This window comes from Chlorocebus sabaeus, chromosome 12 (genome assembly GCF_047675955.1).
Source record: "Chlorocebus sabaeus isolate Y175 chromosome 12, mChlSab1.0.hap1, whole genome shotgun sequence".
NCBI lineage: Eukaryota > Metazoa > Chordata > Mammalia > Primates > Cercopithecidae > Chlorocebus > Chlorocebus sabaeus.
This window is the reverse complement of record NC_132915.1, coordinates 86,680,547-86,689,298: the sequence shown is the minus strand read 5'-3', so window position 1 is coordinate 86,689,298 and position 8,752 is coordinate 86,680,547. Positions and strand designations below refer to the sequence as shown.

Sequence of the window (8,752 nt, the reverse complement as noted above, 5' to 3'; positions counted from 1 at the left end):
ATTGCTCTGTAAAGGAATGTTTTGCCTACTCAGCTGGGAGGCCGACAGCAGAGGCAGACATGGGGAGTACACGCTGCAGCCCCTGTCCCTGCAGGCTGAAGGTACCCGGGAATCCAAACCAAGTGTAGTTTTGGGAGTCAGAGGTGAAGGTGGAGGAGTCTTACCAGTTGGGAGGTGACCTGGCCTGAGATTTGAGGGAATCTAGGGCACTAGGCATCTGGCAAGGACGAGGTCTGATACAGGACTGACTAGCCACAACCTGCACTCCCTGAAGTAGTTTGGGGCCAATCACCTATTCTCCAAGGTGATTATACTGTACAGCTTAGGAGCACAAAGGAGTTTTAAGTAGGATGGTCTTGGATTTGAAATTCCCCTTAGCTATGTGACCCTGCACAATGATAAAACAGTAACCAAAAACAATGACTAACATCTTTGAACACTTGCTTTCTGGCTACAGCTAAGGACTTCAGGTGCAGAGCTCACTAAATCCTCATAAGGACCTCATGAGATAAGGCAGCTGATGGTTAACCTACACCTGTTGTGTAACCTAGGCGGTTACACAACAAGGCCACCTGTGCCTAAGTATTGGAGCCCAGATTTGTACCCAATTCTATCTGACAACCCACTCTTAACCTGGTTTACTCTTTCTCCCCATTTTCTAAATTTCTAAGTGAAGTTTGCCAAGAAGATAAACCAAGATTATGGTAGTTTGTACTTAATGATAACTATATTTGAAAAATTGTAATTAGCAGGTAGGGGATAAGGGAGAGGTGGTGCCAAATGATTTCTCACTTAGACTAGTTAGGGAGACTTTGCACTTGTTTTTATTTTTATTTTTTTTTTTCCTGAAAACCAGAGTTATCAGCCCAAAGTATAAGTTTAGGACTGTTCATAGTCTTACACATATACATGTTATATATGTATGTATATGTATCAATACAGACATAATGATGTTTCCCTAATTACACAGGAGTATTAAAAATACTCCTGGGGATCTAACTCAAGCAAGTGTTTTGAAAAGAAAAAAAACTCTCTTCTCCCTTTAAAAAAAAATGTTTGACTCTTCTTTAATGTTTAATTTACTTACCAGTTAAATGAATTATTATACCTCCCACAAACTCTTAGAGTAGAATAAGCATTCTAGGAAATGCACTCATTTTTATCTTATAGCTTGACATATCCTGGCACAATATTAGAATTTCTCTTACACAGAGGCATTTAAAAATAATGTTTGTGGAGTGCTTTAAACACTCTTTATTCAGCATTTTAAAGTAACAGATTTTTATTTAACGCTTGAATCACCTGTATCAGTGGAACCACCCAAGGGGTTTAGTTTGCCCGCTGCCTAGACAGAGCTAATTCATTAAGACAGGGGAATTGCAATAGAGAAAGAGTAATTCATGCAGAGTCAGCTGTGCGGGAGACCGGAGTTTTATGATTACTCAAGTCAGTCTCCCTGAGCATTTGGGGAACAGAATTTTTAAGGATAACTTAGTGGATCAGGGGAAACCAGTGAGCCAGGAGTGCTGATTGGTCAGGGATGATCATAGGGAGTCGAAGCTCTAGGAGTCGAAGCTGCCTCCTTGCAGTAAGTCAGTTCCTAAGTGGGGGGCCACAAGATCAGATGAGTGAGTTTATTGACCTGGGTGGTGCCAGCTGATCCATCAAGTGCAGGGTCTGCAAAATATCTCAAGCACTGATCTTAGAAGCAGTTTAGGGAGGGTCAGCATCTTGTAACCTCCAGCTGCAACTCCTAAACCACAATTTCTAATCTTGTGGCTAATGTTAGTCCTACAAAGGCAATCTAGTCCCCAGGCAAGGAGGAGGTCTGGGTTGTAGGAGGTCTAGTTGAGTATAGGGTTGTCACCATCTTTGTTTAAACTATAAACTGCAAACTAAATTTCTCCCAAAGTTAGTTCAGCCTATGCCCAGGAATGAATAGGACAACTTGGAGGTTAGAAGCAAGATGGAGTCAGTTAAGTTAGATCTCTTTTACTGTCTCAATCATAATTTTGCAAAGGCAGTTTCAGTCCCTCACTTTGGGTTTTGTAACACCTTAATCTTAAAGTGTAGGGTATGAAGATGGGAAAAGGCTGTTGATTGCTCTGGCTTCTTCTTGCTGACAGGGGACATAGTGGGAATGGGAGTGAACCCCAAGGTGAGAAGAGTGGGACCACTTTGCAAGTATCTGACTGGCTCATGCAGGTCTGGCTGGGCTTCCAAGGCTTGCATGACAAAATCATTAGTGCTGTCATCTATAGTTTTAGTACAGTATTTAGGTGAACAGCCTACTACTATAAGGTAAATAACGAGTCCTAGGATGAGGAGTACAATTCTCAAATTTAAAAGCAAAGATTTGAAAGCATTAGTTTGGGGACTTCTAACCCACAAATAATTTAGGATTTAGTCAGAATTGTACAAAAAACTCAAGGACAGCTAACAACCGCTAATAATAGGTTTCCTTGTGAAGCATAATTTTTCTCTCTCCAGACCCCATTTTTATTAAAAACAAATCATGATAGAACTGATTTGTTTACAGAAATATACTTTAGTCTTACTATACTTGGCCTGATTATTTGCATAAAGTACAGCAAGAATAATTATTTTTCTCTTAGGGTCTTCTTTGTTTAAATTGGCTTTGATGGAACTCTGTTCCATGAGGAATCTCAGATAAGAGTTTTTAAAAGCCAAGCTCATCTATGGGTTTGTACCCTCAAATACCTATGAGTCGGGTAAATTCCTCTCTTCTGAAGGTCCCAAGGTAGCTCACAGGTCAGGAACCTTGTGTGGGGACTGCATAGACAAAGTATGAGGTTAGATTCCCCAAGGGGCTTTAATTGGCTCTATACATTAACTTTGATTCTTTGAAGGAAGCATGCCATTCCAGTGAAAGCCTTGGTAAAATAACCAATTTCTCCAATTGTGTCCTGTTACAAGAGAAAACAGATTCTTATTACACTTACGCAATTAACTGTACTGCCATAAATTCAGAATACTTACAAATAGTTTCCACATTCAGGAGAAATCAGGTAGAGAGAAACAAATATGCTTTAAAATTTTTTCACAGAAGTATTTTTTACTCGTTAAAAGTTGCAAATAACTCTAAAGAAATATGCTATCTTGAGTGAAAATTAAAGGATTAGCAATGTTTAGCACATCAGCTATCTATGAGAATCCTAGAAGTTTCATTTTTTCCTCTATTCCAATAAAATGATTTTTAAAGTTATCTGAGACCTGCACTTAGAGTGCTATATCTGATTATAAACTGCCTTTTGAAAAGGACAAAAGGAAGACAAAATGTCTGTGGATAACAAAAGTCTATAGCCACTATTAAGGCTACAATTGACTAGGAATCTTGGTTACTTCTGTGGCATACAACAATTTTATTTAACAGTTATAATTATTAATAATGTACTCTAAATCATATCAGAATTATAGAAGTTTCTCATATTTTTTGGAACACATACTAGTAACATATTTATACAAATATAGTCCAAAGAAAACCAAACACTATTCACCCTTCAATTTGAAAGTTTTTCCTTGATTCTAATGTCACAGTCTCCAGAGTTTTTAATCAGAAACCTGCATTTAAGAGTGCCTGTTAAATTTTATAGCTGATTATAAAACCATCTGTTAAAGAGGACCAAAATGAGACAACAATAGTATATGGATGACAAAAACATTTTAGGACAGCCACACTTGAAGACACAATTGACAAGGGAATTTGTTACCTCTGCAGCACACAGTCATTTAACATAATAATTTTAATTATTACTGATAACATATACTAAGTCATATTAGAATTATAGAAGTTTTACATAATTTTGGAACACACGCCAATAACACATTTATACAAATGTTCCAAAGAAAGCCAAACATCATTTCATATTTATCAGTGCTTCTTGTATGAGTTTCATATGAAATAAGCCAAATGTCATTTTAGGACTTCAGAGGATTTAATATCTAAAAGATTAGGTTAGAAAGAGACATAATTTATAATTCAATTTTGGGAAGTTTCTCAAATAGCAAAGGTTTAAAACACTGGATATTATAAAATAGAATCCCAGGTCACCATAAGTCATCCATTTGGCCAAAATGATAACCATAACTAATTCATTTGGCCAAAATGATAACTTCAAAAATTTTTATTAAAAGAAGAAAAACCTTTACTCTGATAGAGGAGACTTAACTTTCCAAATAAGACCCAATAAAGATAGCATGAGGCTGACTGAATTTGTCTGTTTTCTGTCTTCCCTTTATATCCCTGCCATTTACCCAGAGGGTAAAACAAAACCCTTTCCTTATCTTTTAACATTACATAAAAATCATCTTCAAAAGAGAAAACCAGATTTCATGTTTCCATTAGTGCATCTTTAATGTTAAAACCAGTTTTTTAAGTAAAATTTTATATCCAGTTTTAATTAGTTTGATCATAAGGTAAGATTTTCGTAAACTGTTTCGAACCCTTTACAATTTTCTATCAAACAGATCAATTTCTAAGAAAACCTTGTTATTTGGACATATGGGCCCAGATTCTGGCCCCACATCACTATGATTTTAATGTTTTAACCTATGGAAAAATGCTCAATAATTTCTTTCAAATCTTAGCCAACTTGTTTATACCCACAGAATGTTTTTTTACAAGATCAACCCTTTAAAGCCCTTTTCACTTTGCTTAAACCTTCAGTTTTGTTCTGTTACACTTTTAGTTTATGGCAATCTTTAAAACCCTCTAAACTAGACAAAATTACATTCCTTTTAACAAAAGTCATATCTCCAAACCTTCTTATAATCTTTTACCAAAAACACATTCCCTACACACCTTGTATGTAAAACTGTTTCTCCAGTGGTCTGAATAACATGTAACAATGTTAACTCTTAGCAACTTTTATTTTTAGTGAAAAACCTGATAAGTAAGTGATTTTAATTATGTACTGGGGTGGAGCCTAGGACATCAGACAGAAGTGACAATAAGGTCTGACTCTTTTTATCATAGCTGGTGGGCATGGCTCTTCATTTGTCTCCAGGCCTTATCTATAATCTAATGCCCCAAAGTAGGTAAGTTGAACACTTTTCAAAAGTCAAGGAAACAGTTTGACCTTAAAGGATTTAACAAATCTGATATCTGAGCTTAATTTATACAAATGTCTACATTTTTTTTTTTTTTTTTTTTTTTTTTTTGAGACGGAGTCTCGCTCTGTCACCCAGGCTGGAGCGCAGTGACCGGATCTCGGCTCACTGCAAGCTCCGCCTCCCGGGTTCAGGCCATTCTCCTGCCTCAGCCTCCGGAGTAGCTAGGACTACAGGCACCCGCCACCTCGCCCGGCTAGTTTTTTTGTATTTTTTTTAGTAGAGACGGGGTTTCACCGTGTTAGCCAGGATGGTCTCGATCTCCTGACCTCGTGATCCGCCCGTCTTGGCCTCCCAAAGTGCTGGGATTACAGGCTTGAGCCACCGCGCCCGGCCAAATGTCTACATTTTTAAGACATTTTATTTTACCAATAATTTTTAAAACTGTCTTTATTTCCAAAAGATTACTGAAGTCATGTGAACAAAAAGGCATTAAAGTTTCTATTTTTCTGATAAAATATTTGATTTAAGTGCTTATTTTTCTAAGCCAGTTACTCAGAGCTCTTTTATATGTAAACGTACACACATATAAATAGACAGATGCTTCAGCACTTGTAATATTTTTCATTTGCCAGTTTATTAATTGGATTACTAGCTTCAGGGTGGAGCCCTTGGAGGAACAGGGCCAGGAAAGCATGCCTTTCTAGGGTCAAATAGGCAGCAAATAAGCAGCTGAAGGCAAAGACAGATCCGCAAAATTAAGGGTGCCATTTTATACTGGATCCTGGGTCCCCAAAGGGAGGGAAATACTATGGGAGACGACAGTGCAGTGCTTCTATCCTGCATTTCATTGCAAGGCAACCCAAAGCCAGTCAGCCTATTTTGTAATCAGCTCATCTCTCATGGGAGTCTCATCTCCCAGTAGGGGGTGGGGATGTTTCCTTATCTTCCAGGTGGCCAATAGCATGCTTCTATGATCCAAGTGTGCAAAAAGTCAAGTATCCCTCATAAGCACTATTAGCCATTCCTTAAAGTATACTTCCTACCTAGTTGTTACACACCAAAACTCTCTCATATTGCCAAGTAATTTCTGATATCCCCAAACTCAAAACTGTCAGATAATACAATGCAAAACAGAACAGAGTGTTTGATTTTGAGACGGATCCATCCACTTTTAATTCCTGGGTTTTAATGAAGGAAACAGAGAATTTTTTCCAAAACGGAGTCTGTGACTGCTCCTCTGTCTTTCCCAAGGAGGCCCAGGCTATCAGAAGTTATCTTAGGGCCTCTTATGTATGCTTTAAGAGTGGCAAGACAAAAAAAATGGAGATAAATAATTCAGTAGGTTGAGAAGGAAAAAAACCTTTTTCCAGAAAAGCAAGTTCCAGTAAGAGAAAAACATAAAGGCCTTTTAAATATATCTATAGCTTGTTTATCCACTTTTAATTAAGCTGAGTTTTAACCATAGTGCTCTTTAAAAATAAATCATTTCAAATCTCTTATTACCTGGCTTTAGCCATGCCAAGCAGCCAATATTTCTAGCTTCTAAACTTTACCAAAGGTAACTTCCTAGGTGCTTCAAAGACATGGTACGTAGTTTCTTTTTTACAAGATGTAGAATCTCCACAAGGTAGTTCAGATAAAGGAAAACTCAAGAGAGGAAATCAGAAACTACCATGGGGGGAGGCGGGGAACCTCAGTAAATGGCAATGTAACACTAATAACAAACCAGAAAGAAACCATTCCAGAAACCAACAATTGAACCCAGGCCACCACTTTCAAAAGATAAAGCCTTGGCTACTGAGCTATTCAGTACTGAGCAATTTCTATTGCTTTTCCTAGAAGGAGCCTAGAGAAGACAATTTCAAGCTTGCAAGGCTTTGAACTGGTCAAGAAAAATTTTTATGGCTAACTATGACATGAGCCTGCAAATGTCTGTCCTCTGGATGGTGCAAACCAAAAGAAAGTATCCCCACATGGTCACAAGGTTGAGCTCTTAAGGACACAAAACAAGACTGAGGAATTTTATACTGTATTGGTTTCAGGGACCTATAGCAAAGTTTATAACTGACTAACCTGCCAAACTGGCTTGAAAAGCAGGCTTATAAGGATCCTAAATCCACATTCTGTCCTGTGATACCCCTCTGTCCACTACAGAACACAGAAAGACAAATTCTTAGCACAAAGTACACCGAATTTGCTACAGCCTAAGACTAGTCTCACAAATCCTTTTTTCTATTAATCAAACCCTGGCAGGGGAGACAAATGGTTTACTGTTTACCCAGACAGAGAAAGAGAGAGAGAGAGAGAAATCTGGCTGATAAGAATTTCTTACCCTTTTTGCTGGCATACCAGGTTCCCAGGTTCCTTTTCTCTGCAGCTTCTAGAAGAACGGAGTGGCTTCTGTGGGGTTCAAGCCACTTTACAAGAGAAAATCACCTTTACTGTTTTGTGGAACCACAGACAAGATTCTTAGTTTGCAAATGCTGCCCAACAGGCTGCATGGAGAACCGAATTAACATTTTTCATCCCAGCAAAATACACATAACCAAACAGACATTAGTCACCTTGTTCAGCACCCAATATCAACCTGGCAAAGCTCAAACTTTTTCCCTGTTGGTCCCTGTTGTCTTTGATCCACTCCAGGTGGGAAGGGATGACCTCTAAATGGTAATTCACAATGGGGTCTCTGGGCAAGGCCAAGAGCAGATGGTCACCCTGAGACAGGCCTGTTGAGCTTTCTTTAGGGCTCACCAAATGTAACTAGACAAATAATGAGGGTTCTCTGAGTTAAGCCTGCTGGACTTCCACCAGCAATTCCTTCTGAGATCCCCTCCACATATACAAACACACACAAAGACATGACAGATAGAAGGCCTTCCAAATCAGATCCCTGACCAAGAACTCCCAGAGTATCCCTTCCAAACTCTCCTCCTATTCTCCATCTGAGAATCCTCTTCGAAATCCTCCTGAATAAGAAGTCTCCCAAACCAAGACTCTTCCTACTAGTTAGAAAGAACTAACCAAGAACCCCCACAAGGAGCCAAACAGACACCCTGCAATGGGGATACAGACACAGACACACCATGGTGGAGCTGTAAACAGACTCCCTGCATTGGGGCTACAGACACCCTGCCATAGGGCTACATACCAGTTGGGAGAAGGAAGGAGGTATTGGAAGCACCTAGGATAGTCACCAATCCAAACACCCTACAATGAAGCTACAGACTGACACCCTGTGATAGGGCTACAGTTAAGGGACATCTCCCCAGGATTATTTCTCCATTGCAATTAAATCCTTGCACACTGGATCAGCAGTACCCCACCAATAGAGCATCAGAGTCAGCCCCAGTCCAAAAGAACTAGGCAGCCACTTGGGCTGGCCTCTGGATCCATTGCTGGAGGGTGGGGGGGGCCCTGAACCATGAGCAGGTAGCCACATGGGCAATCCTGGACAAGCCCCCAAATTTCTAACTGCCCAAGGGGTTCACCTTGCCCACTGCCTAGACAGAGCCAATTCATCAAGACAGGGGAATTGCAATGGAGAAACAGTAATTCAAGCAGAGCTCGCTGCTGTGTGGAAGACCAGAGTTTTATTACTACTCAAATCAGTCTCCTTGAGCATTTGGGTAGCAGAGTTTTTAAGGATAACTTGGTGGGTGGGGAAAGCCAGTGAGCCAGG

At 39.4% G+C, this 8,752-nt stretch overlaps 1 protein-coding gene across 4 annotated transcripts in view; it reads left to right on the top strand.

Moving 5' to 3' along the window:
• The window catches only part of ASTN2 (astrotactin 2), a 987,199-nt gene that overhangs the window by 740,462 nt on the left and 237,985 nt on the right, over positions 1-8,752 (top strand). The window lies entirely within an intron of this gene.